We start from the raw sequence: 16545 nt of genomic DNA, 5'->3' as shown, positions 1-16545 counted from the left end.
AGGCATGCTCCCCTTGTATGCTGGGAGTGCCTAAAACAAAAACCATCTCAGAGATCCAGAGTCAAATTAAGACAGTCCAGGGCCTAGACACAACCCATAAGATCCTCATCGAACACATCCCCAGGCCACCCTTCTCTGCCATGGCAATGGGTCTCAATTAAGATGAATGGGGCAATACATATTGTGACACTGGCAGACCAGGTACCAGCTCATGCCAAAGTCACTGGGCCTCACTGTACAATGCATAGCTGGAAACCAGACTCTCTCACCTGTGTGCTGGTATTGTTAAAATAGATACATTACGGTTATAAGGATGTGTTTAATGGTTAGACTTTATGAAGTGCTTGTAGGATGCTGCATGTGTTAATCTTACATATAATGACTGTATTCCATGTTATAAGGCAATATTTAAATGTCTGTTCTTTAACTATAAAAATGCTAAGACTGTAAACCCCCCGAGTCACGGGAGAAGCATTAGCAAGTGTGAAATACTAGTTTACCACAAGAGGTGTTATCTCCTCCCCAACAAAAAAGGCCTATAGACACCAGACAGGCCATTGTGGAACATCACTGGACAAAAGACTCTGTTGATTGCTTCCTTTAACACCCCCGAAGCGGGTACCTGCACAAGCCCTTGTCCCATCACAGCTTGAACACTGGGGAGAAGGGAATAAAAATCCCTGGTAAGGAGAAATTGATATCCCTATGCTGCTTGAACTTGGAGTGGTGAAGATTTCTAAGCTTAAGCAAGGGGTCCCCAGGTGTTTAGCTCGGCTTAGCCTTAAAGGGCATATAAAGCTTGCATATTATAGCAGCTACTATAATCTTTTGGAACCACATTTATGTGTATGTTTACCTGCTTTAACCTCAGAAATAACTCTCATTTATTTTTCCTAGTTAATACATCTTTGGTTAGCATTATAGGATCGGCTACAAGAGCTGTCTTTGGTGAGAGATCTACAGTGTACTTGAACTGGGGTGAGTGATTGGTCTTTTGGGACTAGGAGTAACCTGAGTATTGAGGTGATTTTTGGCTTAACAAACCATCTATCACACAGGCAAGCTTGCTTGTGTGGCAATATAGGCCAGAATATCTGATGTTTATGACTCCATGTCAAGGCTGTTATAACACTTGTTACTTGATTGGTGAATGTTGGGATGGTGCAAAACTGGTGTGTGGCCATACTGAATGAATGGTGTGAGCATAAATTGACATGGCTTGAACATGACTGAATGGCTGCAGAGCATTCTGGGAGCAGGTTCCCTTTAAGCAGAAGCAAATTTGATCAAAGTCTGCATGTAGGATTGAAATTGAACCTATTGATTGGCAAATATGGGCCCATGCAAAAGTAACTATCACATGTATAACGTTCCAACATGGAGCACAGGTCAACCTGGTTGTAGTGACCTTACAGCAAGGTCACCATGCAGAGAGCCAGAGTGAATGATTGATGAGTGGGTAAACGTGGGGTGATCTTCATTTGGTATCACCCCCTACTCTCCCACCCGGTCCCTTCTAAAACACTAATTAGGTAAAAATTAGTAATCACATCCCCACTGGGAATACTTTTAAGACATGTGACTCCTATGAGGAAAAAGAGTATAAGAATCAAGCAAAGTACATTACTGTGGTTGGGATTCCTTGATTGATGCTTGAAGAAGCAATGCCAAAACTCTGCTCTGTCGGCTCAGGTAGGACTGTGAACCAGAGGGGTCTCAAGGCAACTAAGGCCTTGCCTCAAGGGACTCTGAGACAGACCAGAGGGCTGAGAAGAACCAAGCAGGAGGAAAGAAGCTGTCTATAAAATTGGTAACCACCCTCTCTGTTTGCCAAGCAGGAACTGCATGAGGCTAGCGCAGGGCCTGTTTGTGTATGTTTGTGAAAGAAAGACTTGTTAAGAGGAAAGTATAGCTCTTAATGTCTAACATAGGAGTTATGTGCTTAATATAACCTTTTACTGCTTGTGTAATTCCTTCTCAATAAACTGCTGTATTGCAGATAATTACTGTGGACCAGTGGTGGGCAGCCTGCAGCCCGTCAGGGCAAGCCGCTGGCAGGCCACCAGACCATTTGTTTACATTTGCACGTCCATCTGCAGCTCCCACTGGCTGTGATTTGCCAAGTAATTTTTGTACAGTAATTTTCATAAAGTAATTATCCCTCTGTTGATCCTCACACCTTCTTGTCAATTGTTGGGAATGGGGCACATCCACTCTGATTGAATTGGCCTCATTAGCACTGATCCCCCACTTGGTAAGGCAACTCCCATCTTTTCATGTGCTGTATCTTTATACCCGCCTACTGTATTTTTCACTCCATGCATCTGATGAAGTAGGTTATAGCCCATGAAAGCTTATGCCCAAATAGATTTGTTAGTCTCTAAAGTGCCACAAGTGTTCCTTGTTGTTTCAACTAGTTTGGGGTTTGTGCCCTGTTTCTTGACAGTCTGCTCTGAAGTTGGCATCCATGTTCATGAGCCACTCTAGACAGCCTGACACATATCTCTTGGAGTTATTGTTTCAGACTGTTTACAGAGTCAGGCAGCATCTGTTACACTCAGGTCCAAGTTTTTCTTCGCATTCTTGAGGGCTAGAAAATTAATTTTTTAATGAGAGCTGAGATTTTGGTCTCATTAGGTGGCATAAGGAGCACCCTAGACATAGGCACTATATGCTCAGATTTTTAAAAGCATTTAAGCATTGCTCTGCTCAGTATTGCAAGGCCTAAGTGACTTAGCAACCTAATTCTCATTTTCAAAAGTGACACGGGCACTTTGGCCCAGATCCTCACAAATATTTAGGCGTCTAAGTCACCCTGATTTCTTCCACTGAAACGCTCAGTGGAGCAATGCCTAAATACACTGTTGTTCCCATGTATTACTCAAGTGTGTTGGCACTCTCTCAAGCAAGCAAGTCCTGAACTGCCCCATACTTGAGGCTTTGCCTTAAGATATGATTGAGCCCTTAATAACACTAACTCATTTTCTTTCTCTCTCTCTGATCACCTGATATTTAATAAAAGAATGACACATTCTTTCTTTATTGCTGATTTTTCCCATCTCTGCAGTATATTTAGAAAACTTACACTTCTACATACTTGCGCAGATAATATAGTTTGACCTTTCACAGGGGTTTTGCCTTTATTAGAATCATGTAAATTAACTGAAATCTGCTACCTTTCAAGGTAATTGGATTAATCTGAACATTTTCAGTGCCTGCTTCAAGCAGGTATAAATGGTCTGACATCAAATGGGGTTAAAAAGTCCCCTATAAACCACCACTGCTGTTATTAAATCTAATTAAGATAGAACAGCAGGCAATTTAAATAGGAAAGCATTGTGTAAAAATGGCAGCATAGACAAATGACTCTGATGTCATTAAAGCTAATTGGAAGCAGAGGTTTCTAAAGGAAGATGTAATTAACAGGCTAATGAATACCACATTAGGGTTGTTATTAACAATGAAATTTGCAAACATACATGAAAAAACAGTTGCGAATATAATATTATTAGAGCTATTACAAAGTAAAACTCTTCAAACAAATTATATAGCAATTTATCAGTTGATAGTGCCCTAACAGAACAGCAGTAATAAAGCCTTCTTCCCTTTCACCTTGCACTTCCACCAATTAAGTAATAATTGCCACATATTAGCTGTAATGTATAGGTTTTCAGTAAATTGGCCATTCTAATGCTTCTATATAAGTTTAACTAAAGAAATATTTTTGAAAGGTAACTGTCAGCATTTAAAGGAAATCACATGAATGCTCCATTATGTTACAGTACTATGATGCATGGAACACATGTAGCTAAGTTAATCCTTCTGTAGAAAGTATCCCCAACTGGCATTCATCATTAAAAATATATTCCATATAATTGAACAAAAAGCTTCTGCTAAATTAAACTGAGCTAATTTATGCATACATGAAATTATTTTTTATCTGAAAAGGATGACATGCTCAGCCTGTAGGAGGTGGTGTTGGAGAGGCTACTTTTCTAAAGACCCCTGCTAGGTGACAGAGAGCAGAGCTAATTCAGATCTTAAAAGGAAATTAACCTCTGCAATCTACATAGTTTTAGGGCCTGAAAAAGAGAAATGGAGCTTTTAAGGGTGGGAAAAGCAGACTAACTGTTCTGAGTAGGAGTGAAACAAGGAAAAGTGGCAGCTACACACAAGTACAAAAAAAAAATGTAACTGTCTATTAGTTTAAAATTAGGTACTTATAAACACAGCTTGGGTTTGGTGGTTCAGACCATTTGGTCTGAAAATCAGGCAGGACACCTAGTAAGACAAGTATTATGTGTGAACTTTCCAATATTGCCTGGTTTTAGGTGTGTTGGAAATATCACAAGAATATGGTGTGAGGATAACATTTTCAAAAGTACATAATTGATCTGAGCCTAAGTCTCATTTTTGAAAGTGACTTAGGTGCCTAGATGCTTTTGAAAATCCCACCAGACTCCTTCCTGCATCTTTAGGTACGTAGACCCAGATCCTCAAAGGTGTCTAGACACAAAACTCCCTTTGAAATCAATAGGAGTTTGGAGTCTAAATACTTTTGAGGATCTTGGCCCTAAATACCTTTTAAAATCTGGCCTTAAGAGACTGTCACTCAAAGGCAATGGGACTTAGGTTCCTCAGTGCCTAAGACTATTACTATGTGATTTAGTAGCCTAAATCTGATACAACTTCAGTGCAAATTTCCCCTAAGTAAGGACTCTAGACTCAGAAATACCACCAGCAATTAAAATCTTTGGCCAAAACTTTCAAACCTAGGTGTTTAAAGCTAGGCACCTAAATCCCTCTTCAGGCAGTTATATAACTGGTCTATTTTTACTCAGAAGTGCTAAGTATCTGCACTTCCCATTGACTTACTGAGAGTTATGAGTGCTTGCCAACTCTGAAAAACAGGATACATGTGTAGCAGTGAGAAAATTGATTTATGAAGCTAACTTTTGGTAATCACATTGGAATATTTTTGGTTTATTTTCAAATATATTTCACAATTTGTTCATGGGAAGAAAGGCTCATTGTCTTTTGAACCTTGCAATGATAAGGGCTGAGTAAAAGAGGTAACATTCCAAAAATGTAGATTAAACAGAGGATGCAGATGGGGTTAGCATACCCAGCTCATATAACATCTTTCTCCTGCAGACTGGAAATTGAAAATTTTGTCATTCCAAAAAGGACTAAAAAGTACTCCATGCAACCATAGACAAGTTGGGGCAAAATATTTTAAAATTACAGGATTTAATGAGAGACGGTCTAGAAAAATATAACTTGATTGAAGGCACAGAGGCTGGAATTTAGGAGAAATTTTACTGAACTAACATCTGGGAGCCAAGCGCACTGACAAAACATTATGCAAAAATACTGGGTGGGGCAGGGGGGAGAGACTGTAGGGAAAAAAGGAAAATTGACAAACATTTTTCCACAGTTGCGCTGGATTGATAGCAGTATCTTGCTCTAGGGAGCATACAAGTATTGAATGCTTCAGGAGAATACCAGACTTAACAATATTTGTTATTATGAAGAAAGATTAATAAGGTTAAATTTATTTTTACCAGGGGAAATAAAGAGTTCAATAGCCACTGACTGGAAGATTCAAACTATAAAGGATATCAGAAAAGCAGAATTATAAACTGTCCATACAAGAGATAATACCAAAAATCATGGAAAATCTATAAATTAAGAAATCTAAGAATGAAAAGTGACTCCATGTAGAATGATTCCATCTAAGTAGTATGAAACGTACAGAATAAATTACCAAGTACACTCCTCAGAGCAAATAAAATAAAGATTTTGTAGAGAGAGAATTAAAAGATAAACTAAAAAGACAAGCACAAGGTGTCAAGAGAAAGGTAATGAGACAGTACTCTTTTAGCTAAGCAGCTTTCCCTTGCCTAGTAATTCAGGAGTCAAAACTGATTCTTTGTATGAGATCCATTATGTCAAATTATTTTCTTCAATATAACAGCAGTATGGAATGGTCATATATTTGCTATCCAACAGAATTTTACTGAGCTAATTCCATTGCCAAAAATGCTGAATTCCTTTAACAAGAAAAAATACATTGTGGTTGAAACCTGGCCTCTCTGAGTTAGATGGGAGTTTTGCTATTGACTTCATTAGGGCCAGGATTTCACCCAATATACTTCTCTCTTATGGACATAATGGAACTATGATAATATCCATGAAACAAATGAAAACTGATCAATCTTAATTCCTACAAGAGGTTGCTAATTATTACTTTTTACAATGAGAGACAAGGTGGGTGAGGTCATATCTTTTATTGGATCAATGTCTGTTGGTGAGAGAGACAAGCTTTCAAGCTACACAGAGCTCTTCCTTAGCTCTGGGAAAGGTACTCAGAGTGTCACAGCTAAACACAAGGATGAACAGACATTTAACATAAGTAGGTAGCACATATTCCAAGGGACCATTCAAGGTGAAGTGGTTTAACAACACCTTTGTGGTCAAAGGACAAAAAGTGGGGTTAGTGGGTTACCAATTGCTGTAATAAGCCATAAATCCAATGTGTTTATTAAGACTATGATTTTTAGTGTCTAGCAAAGTTATGAATTTAAGCTCTCACACTTATCTTTTGGAACTGTTTTGCTGATTTCCTTTGAGGATGAGGATTGATAGTGCAGATATAGAGTGATCACTTTGGGAAAAGTGTTCACTCACAGGTGATATGGTGTTTTTGTCTTTTATCATTGTGTGTGAGTTCATTCAAGAGCATAGTGATTGTCTGGTTTCACCCACACAGTTGTTGTTGAGGCATTTAATGCACTGGATGAGGTATACCACATGTTGAGATAGGCATGTGTAGCACCCATGGATCTTGAAAGGGAGATGTTGATCATTGTACCATTGGAAATGTGTCTGCAGATTTTGCATCTGTTATTCTGGCAGGGTCTGATTCATTCCCAAAGCACTGTCTATCCTGTGCACTAAGCCTGTGTAAATTGAGATTTTTCAAAGGCTTATAATATGACCATATTTTGGCAGTTTTTAACAGGAACAGGAAAATGTACAGCACTGACATGAAAGCAGCCCTCAGCAAATTTTAGGCACTTGCTCCAAAATGCTCACGCACTAGGACTTCTCAACAAAACATAAGATTTATTGCTATAAAAGCAGAAAAACATATTTCCACAATCTCATTCTTGGAAATAGCTGTGTCATAAACAGATAAGTAAGAGTTAATAGAACAAAAATACTTCATATGTCTTTTGTGTGTAAAGGGTTAATAAGATCAGTGAGCCTGGCTGTCACCTGACCAGAGGACCAATCAGGGGGCAGGATGCTTTCAAATCTTGAGGGAGGGAAGTTTTTGTGTGTGCTGTTAGCTTTTAGTGGTTATTCTCTCTGGGTTCTGAGAGTGATCAGATGTGCAACCAGGTTTCTCTCCAATATCTCTGATACAGGTTCTTATAGATTCAAAATAGTAAGTACTAGGTGATAAGGTGAGTTAGGCTTATGTTTGTTTTCTTTATTTGCAAATGTGTATTTGGCTGGAAGGAGTTCAAATTTGTATTTTGCTGGAAGGATTTTAATTTGTACTTGTATACTTAGGCTGGGAGGGTATTCCCAGTGTCTATAGCTGAAAGACCCTGTACCTATTCCATTTTAAATTTACAAAGATAATTTTTACTGTTTTTCCTTTCTTTAATTAAAAGCTTTTCTTGTTTAAGAACCTGATTTTTTTTTTCTGGTGTGAGACCCCAGGGGACGGGGTCTGGATTCACCAGGGAATTGGTGGGGAGAAAGGAGGGAAGGGGGAGAGAGAGATTAATGTTCTCTCTGTGTTAGGATTACTTTCTTTCTCAGGGAGAGTCTGGGAGGGGGAGAGAGAAGGAGGGGGGAAGGTGGATTTTCCTCTCTGTTTTAAGATTCAAGGAGTTTGAATCACAGTGATCTTCCGGGGTAACCCAGGGAGGGGAAGCCTGGGAGAGGTAACGGTGTGGGAAAGGGTTTACTTTCCTTGTGTAAAGATCCAGAGGGACTGGGTCTTGGGGTTCCCCGGGCAAGGTTTTGGGGGGACCAGAGTGTACCAGGCACTGGAATTCCTGGTTGGTGGCAGCGCTACAAGTACTGAGCTGGTAATTGAGCTTAGAGGAATTCTTGCTGGTACCCCATCTTTTGGACGCTAAGGTTCAGAGTGGGGGTTTATACCATGACAAGCTGAACTTTGGAAAATTTAGTCTGAGGAAGATGATACCCAGCATGAAAAATTTCAGTCCAAACTGTTGAGGTCAGACTAAGTTATAAGTAGGTCTGTAGGTTTGTCATGATGCAGAAAAAGTCATGGATACCATGATTTCTCAGTTTCTATGTGACTCCTCTGTCTGTCCATGATGGCCTGTAGGAAGGATCTAGGTGGGTGCGTCACTGGCCAGGTGTGGAGAGGAGGCCCTGGGATTGGGGTCACAACACTGCCCAAGTATGCCCTAATTGCCCCTCTCTTGATGCTGCAACCCCATTTGCAAGCTCATAATACTTGGAGTGGGGAGCTGGGCCCAGCCCTGGGGACACAGGAGCTGCCACTTCTGGGTGAGTGTGGGATGGGCTCCCTTGCCATTCCCAGGCCCAGTAGTTTTGGCTCCCAAACTCCCCTGCCTGGTCCATGCTGACCTGCTGCCAAGCGCCCCTCCCCCCACCACATGGGCCTGGCACCAGGGACAGAGATCATGGCCAATTCTGGTCTCACTGGTGGAAGCAGGGGGAGGGAAAAGGTCTCATCCAAGTAAGGAAATACTGGGATGTGCCAAGCCCAGGCCTCTGATGCCAGGGTGGGGCATAGCCAGAAAGCACAAGGGAGATACTGTACAGCCCTATGGGCCCCTAGCATCTCTGCTCCCCATGGAAAGCCATGGCATTTGGGCTGCAGCCATTTTTCCCACTCCTTTCCTGCCTGGGCAGGAGGCGCGGAAACCTGCTGGAGCCTCTCCTCCAAGCCTGCAGCACTGGGACTCACACAGGGGCTCCACTGTTGGGTGGGGAGGAGGCACCCCAGCCCATTACCTCCTGTGCAGGTGGCAGGTCCCTAGCCACAGGGTCACTGACATTTCTGTCTCTGGCCTGGCCATGAGGGAAGGAGTGGCAGCTGCTGGGTTTCTGCTCACAACTTGCCAAGGTGGGGCAGTCCTGGGATTCTTGGCTCTCTCCCCTTTGTTGCACCCCTAGGAACAAGGAGGAGTCGGGGGAGGAGGAGTCCGAGAAGAAGGCTGCTGGCCTTTGAGATGTGGTTGAATTTAATTTATCATGGCATCTTTTATCAAAAATTAGGGAGCAGTCATGGAAAATTTAGTAACCTGTGACTTTTACTAAATTTATCATGATTGTCCCATGATTTCCTATACAAAATACTGTGACAAATATGCAGCCCTACTTATAAGAAACTAAAAATATGGTCTTATAATGGCAAGTGTTGGCCAAACTTAACTGTAGCCAGTGTTATCTGCTTTGCCTATTATATGCATAACACATGGCCATAAAGGGTTAAACATCCTGCAAAATAAATGACTCACATTCAACCCTTAAAGACATGTTGGGAGATAATGTTTGTGGTTTTTGTGTATTTACATGCGTATGGGTAGTGGTCAATAATGTAATCAACAGTCCCTCAGATGAGCTTATGCTTCATCAGGGGAAGTTTGAGTCACAAGATGAGATCCCAGTTAAGCTGGTACACCCTGTATATGATATTGGACATTGGACTATAACCTATTAACTAAATTCTAAAGGAACTCTGTGCAGCTACAAAGCTCACCATCTCAGCTATGTATCTGAACCTCAAGAATTGAACTCATGTCTGATGTATATTGATCTTTTAACCATACTCTCTCCATTTTATTTTTTAATAAATTTTAGTTGAGTTAATAAGAATTGGCTGTAGCATGTATTTGGGTAAGATCTGGAATAGTCATTAGCATGGGAGGTAATGTGTCTGATCCTTTGAGATGGGTAGAACCTTTTTTTTCTTATGATGAAATAAGATTTTCAGAAGTCTTCATCATATTTGACTTGAGTACGTGGATGGAGGCCTTAGGCTGGGTTACTTCAAGAAAACTGTGTTGTTTGGACTTCTGAGTTACTAGTAAGGTAATAAAGAAGCTGATTTATGCTGGCTTGGTAAACCTAAGTATTGACTTATCCACCAGCTTTGGGGTTTGTCTGCCCCATGCTTTGCAGTTCACCCTAATTAGGTAACCTCAGATGTCCTCCACTGGAACCCCGGTCACAATATTTCAATGGGGAAAACTATTGCCCCAATCCTACAAACGTTTAGGGCTTGTCTTCACTGCAGAATTAACAAGAGTTATAATTTGAGTGTTGCCCCTAACTTGAATCCCATCCACACATACAATCCTTTAGCTCTAGCATGGTGGTGCTTCTAACTCAAGTTGGCTGGCCCATCAAGGGGCATTAGCCATAGCTCAAGGGAGTGCAATTCATCTGCTGCTAACACAACCAGCCTTCAGTGTGGAAAGAGGCTAGTACTACCTTAATGCATTAGTCTTCCACTGCCTTCCCACAGTTCCCCTCCATGTGCCCAGAAAGGACAGACAAGTTCTCCCACAATTCACATGGAAAGAATTCATAGACTGGCTAAGCTTACCACAGCACGAAGAACAGTGGGTCGTGCACTTAGAAGTCTTATAGTGCCATACATAAGCATGTGTAGTGCCCTGTGGACACAGCAGCTTGAATGTTCTCTGCACTGTGTCCACTCTCACTAGGCTAACTTGAGAGAAGTAACTTGAGTGAACCCCGGAGGGAAGACATAGAATTCAGCACATGCCTAAGGGTAAGTTTTTGCAGAATTAGAGACTAAAGAGCTCTGATTTTATCTTATTGTGACAAGCACCTTATTACAGTTGGAGGTAATATCTTCTTATTCCTGTAATGTGATTTAACAAGGAACAGATCTTATGGTAAACTTTTAGGCTGTGATACTGCAATTGGGTCCGCCTAGTAGGGTCATTGCACCTAACTGTAGAGTCTCAACAGAAGTCAGTAGGGCTGTGTGTGGGTGCAAGTAGCCCCATGTGAATCAATTGCAGGATTAGGGCCTTAGTTTGCACTTCTCTATAGCACTTCGTATGTGTCACAAACTTAAAAACATTCCTATTTTCTCATGTATATTGCTATATACCTTAGAAATGATCCAGTAATCTCCCTCCACATTACTATGACTTCACCAGTTTAGCAATTGTATGTCTTCAGCAATTGTATGCCTTCAGACAATGGATGATTTTCATTTGTTAAAACAATCTAGTTCAAGTAAAGCTTCCTCATGTTTAATGGTAATGTTAGATATAAAAAATGGCAATGTGCCAGGACTACTATGACTACTTTAGAAAGGCAGAATATTAATAGCCCACCAGATGTGTCTAGACAATTAAATAGCATTTTTAAGATGCCAAACGTTTTTAATAACCAATCTGAAGAGTGTGTAATGTAAGATTCATTAAAGTTTAATTCTGAGAGGTGATGGAGTCTATGAAATGCTATATAGATTATAAAGTGGGAGTTAGCCAGTTTTCTCATAGGGCAAACATTCACATCTAAAAATATATTCACAATAAATGTAAATCCATATATTTAAATGTAGTGCAAGTTATAATATAAATCCAAACCTGCCCTACAGCCTTTCAATGTTTATAGATTGTTTGTTTGTTTTTTGTACTATGATATAATTGGCCCTGGGCAATTACCAAATGCTGTTGTTTGAGATATTTTGAACACTATAACTTGCACAGCAAGTCAAGTAAAGGTTAGACTTAGTTTACTGTCAGCTCATAGTAAGGGATTGCGCATCTGCACCATGCAGGAGCAGATCAGTGAAGGAACTGTGACTTCATCACAATTTCCTCCTTGACTGCCCCTTATTTCTGGGGGAAAGCAATCTGCTACTGGCTGTAATGAGTACCACCAAGGTTCTCAACTGTTTACACACTAGTATTCCCTTCCTACCTTGCCAGAACGCATCTTCCTACCTCTCCATTTGAGATGGGAAAGGCTCAGCTCTACTGCCTGCTGCATTGGGGAGAAGCCAAAATTACAGCTATTCCTCATTCTATTCTTGTCTGGGCACTCCCTTCCCCTAGCTATTAGGGAAGAACAGCCAGTTCTTCAGAGTCTACTCTTTCCTCCACATTCTTGTAGTCCAGATCACCATATCATCAGATAAATAGTTCACACTTGCAGAAATATTTTGGGATGCAGGGGTATGGCTCTAGTTAAAAATTCTCAGGAAATGACTCCCTCCCAAACACACTTCTACATGTTTTCTTGTGCCATTGGCACTCAGATGTCTTCTACATCCCTACACTTCCACAAATCATGATGAAACCCTTAAAAATGTCATCAGCAACATTCTAATTTGTAGAGAGGCTAGCTGCTTCAGGGTGTGTAAGGAGAGAAGGCCTCAGTTTCGATCTGGCTGAAAAAGAACTAATGTGAGCAAATGAGGGACCATGTTCATCTTTAATCATGCAGAAGTTTATAGAAGCAGTATGGGCCTATGCAGAATTGTTTGGGGACATATCTGAGGTCAAATCTGTCCTTTCAAGCCCATGGACTCTTGCTTTTATGCAAGGGTGGACTGTTCAACATCAGCTGACTTTCTTTTATAGTCATGTGTGACCCTACGAAAACCTTAATGCCAGCTGGCAAGGAGGTTACAAGAATATCCTGATCCTGGTATGTACAGCCTGCTTCACCAAAGAATGTCATGTCAGGTATCAAAAGAAAGCTGGTGTCACACTGGCTATGAATATCATCATAAAATGTATGTGTTGCCATTATGCCAGGTGTTATCTTATAGTTTGCATCAAGGTGTTAATCCCCAGAAGAGGTGAAACACTGATTTCCTGCCAGACCACAGATGTTTATCCATCTGCCTATTGAAATATAAACTCACTATTGTCTCATTCGCAATCATCTGTCTGCGTTAAGTGCATGGGAATGCTTGTGAAATTTTACAGGAAGTGAAGAACTGCAATGGGAAAAGAGCCTTATCTGGGGGCACACTTCAAAGGTTTACTGGACTATAACTGGATGACAAGGAAAGCACCTAAGAGGTAAACAAACAGCATGTTTACATTCATGGAAATGGGATCACAGCCAGCCTTGGTTGGAAATGCTGCAGAAGGCTTTCAGTGGAATACGGCTGTTAAGACAGATAATTAGCCTATTAAGTTTAGTCTGTAGAAAGTGTGTGTTGATTTTGTTTTATATGTAACCCTTCTATTTTCTTTATCCTTATTCACTCTCTCTTAAATCTTGAGAGGTGATAATAAATGTATGATTGTTTTCACTATAAATATATCTGCATCACACACACACACACACACACACACACACACACACACACACACACACACACACACACACACACCCCCTCTACCCCGATATAACATGGTCCTCAGGAGCCAAAAAATCTCACCATGTTATAGGCGAGGCTGTGTGATATTAGGGTAAGGAGAGGAACCGCTCCCTGTCCCAGCTCACCTCTGCTCTGCCTCCTCCACTAGAAGCACGCCACAGCCACTTCTCCCTCTCAGGCTTGCTGTGCCAATCAGCTGTTTGGTGCGGCAAGCCTGGGAGGGAAGAGAAGCAGAGCTGAGGGCGTGCTTGTGGGAGGAGGCGGCAGAGCAGAGGTGAGGTGAGCTGGGGCGGGGAAGCGGTTCCTTCCCCCCCCTTACTTGTGTGCTACTCCTGCCCCAGCTCACCTCCGCTCCACCTCCTCCCAGGAGCGCACTGCAGCTCCACTTCTCCTCCCTCTGAGGCTTGCCGTGCCAAATGGCTGATTGGCACAGCAAGCCTGGGAGGGCAGCGAGAGAAGCAGAGCTGCAGCATGCTCATGGGAGGAGACGGAGTGGAGGTGAGCTGGGGCAGGGGAGTCCCAGGGAGGGCTGCAGCAAGTAATGGGTGGGCACAGAGGAACCGCTTGCAGTAACACGAATTTGGATATAATGAGGTAAAGCAACCCTGTCCCCTGGAGCGCTGCTTTACCATGTTATATCCGAATTCGCATTATATCGGGATAGAAGTGTTTATATATATTTCACTACAAATATATCCTAAGTTGAATCAAGTGTGTACAGTGTTCCTTGGGGACAGCAAACCTGGTATTACTGTGTTTCCAGTGGCTAAGGGCCTGGACACTACAGAGGAAATGCCTCACAGGAGCTTAGGGACTGGGGTGCACGAATTGTTAACCTGCAAGGCAACATAAGGGCTGGCATAGACCAGACCACATTGTCTGGGTGATTAACAGGGTGATGGTCTCAGGGAGCTAACATCCATTCAAGCACATCTGTGTCTTTCTTGCTGGGGGTGGGTGAACAAAGTGAATCCAATCCTGGGCACACTAAGAACAGTCACATCTTGTTAGTATTCTGTAGTTATTTATATTGTGGTAGTGCCTAGGAACCCCACTCATGGACCATTGTATTGTGTTGTACATGCAGCGTTGTAAACACTGAACAGTATTCCTATTCTCCCTGCTGTCCCACATGATTTTGATTTGTATATACAACACATGGCTATTATAGATATTGATAGCACTTTTTCTTCTATTAGCAATGTTTTAGGGCCCAATCCGGCACCCATAATTCCATGAAAAACTGACCTTGACTTCATTGGAAATGAAGTGCAAATAAAAACTGATTTCTTCTAGTGGAGCCACAAATGCAGGGAAGGTGACTTTTTTTTAAATTGGGGTGCTGCTTAGGTCAGTAATTACATTTTTATTTTAGTGTTACATTCATACTTCCAGTTTAATATACACACAGTAAATTATTCACTTTGTCACTGCACTGAAATTACTAAATTGTAATTTAGTTGCTCATTAGTGAGAGTAATTGTCAATATCTTGCCAAATAGCCTGTGTCCACTAGAAATGAGACTTGCATAAATTAAAAAGGGATGTTTTGCTGGTAGTCAATGTACCAGAATAATTTATGCTATAAATGAGCACCATGCTATGGCTAGTAGTGTTTAGGCAGCTGTAAAGTGCCTTGTGTGTAACTAGGAAGCACATTTTTATGTATTAAGAAAATTGATGAGTTAAACATTAAGGGAATGCAGGTGGTACTGGAAGCACACTATAGCATAATATTTTTCTGACACCTGGATAATTTTTACATACTACTAATGTATTTTTACTTTAGGTATGGTTTTATAATGAAATTGGCATCTATATTTTAACCTGTTAAATGCTAGAGAAACACTTCTCAAAAGTAACCAGAGGAAGCTTGTTAGAGCTGGTCAAAAAATGGGAGGGGAAAAAAAAACCAAACACACACATACACAAATCACAGTTTTAAAGTGTTTCCATTTTGCAGGGTTTGAAATAGATTGTTTTCAAAAAAAATCAAAGGGAGGCATACACAAATGTTTCCTTCCCCCTCTTTGTCACTGAGGGAATACAATTCATGATACCCAGTCTTGGGTTTTTTAATTCTGTAGCTTTTCCATAGTTGAGGAAGTTTTGAAAAGTTACAATCTACAGAGTAGCAAAAGGGAAAATGGGAAATAAAGGAAAAAATGAAAAGAGTGGAAAAAAACTCTCTCTAAATATCATTCACTCTACTCCATTCAGTGACAAAAAGGAAAAAAGAAGAAGGCATCTATGTTTCAAATATCAAAATATTCAGGCTCAAAAAAACCACACAGAATATATTGAAACCCCAAAAGTTTCTTATGAAATCTGTTGATTGGGGGCAGGGGAAAGCCATTTCTTTAATCAAAAGAAGGTTTTGAATTTTTTGTATCAGCTGAAATTTGTGCTTAGGCAGGTGTTTGTTTCACACATAGGGGAAAAAAAAGTAAATAGTGATGGGGACTCCTGCCTGGGGAGTCTCCTTTTCACTTGTACTTTCACACCAGCAGCTGGAATCCTGCAGCAATCACCTGCCCAGAGCTCCTGCTCTCAGCTTTTCTTTGCTCACTGCTGGGGAGTGGGGAGAAAAGAAAAAGAATAGGTCCCAGGTCAACACTACTCTTGTTGAGGGAAGACTAGTGCTTAACACTAACCACCAATCAGTTGCTCATCATTGACCCTATTGCTTGCCCACCTGTTATGGGGTTGGGACTTAGCACCACAGCACCTCCCACTGGTTGCTCTGGAAATTAGCTCAGTCCACAGGAAGTACCCGCTGCTGGTGGTATCCCATCCATTATCTGTTCCTCACTGGTGTCTGGACTCATGTTGCTCCTGCTTAACAGTGTCCTTCTTCAGGCCATTGCCCCTTAACCCTCCCCCCCACACACACAGAAGGGGGTGAGGATGGACTAACAGCAGTCTCTCTCTTCACCCCAGCAACAGTCATCAACCACACTTCAAAGTTTAACCCCTTGTGTCAGGGGTCTGGTACAGTCCACTACAGCCACATCCAATGGCTGAGTGTCTATGCAAGGGGATGGGGGGGGAGGGGGGAACAACCCAGGCCCGCCCTCTACACTAGGTCCCAACCCAGGGACTTTTGGCAGCAGCCATCCTACCCTCCTTCTCTCCCCTTGTGCATC

The sequence above is a fragment of the Gopherus evgoodei genome, chromosome 5 (assembly GCF_007399415.2).
Source record: "Gopherus evgoodei ecotype Sinaloan lineage chromosome 5, rGopEvg1_v1.p, whole genome shotgun sequence".
Classification (NCBI taxonomy): Eukaryota; Metazoa; Chordata; order Testudines; family Testudinidae; genus Gopherus; species Gopherus evgoodei.
The sequence above is the reverse complement of the archived record's forward strand: the minus strand, read 5'-3'. Positions refer to the sequence as shown.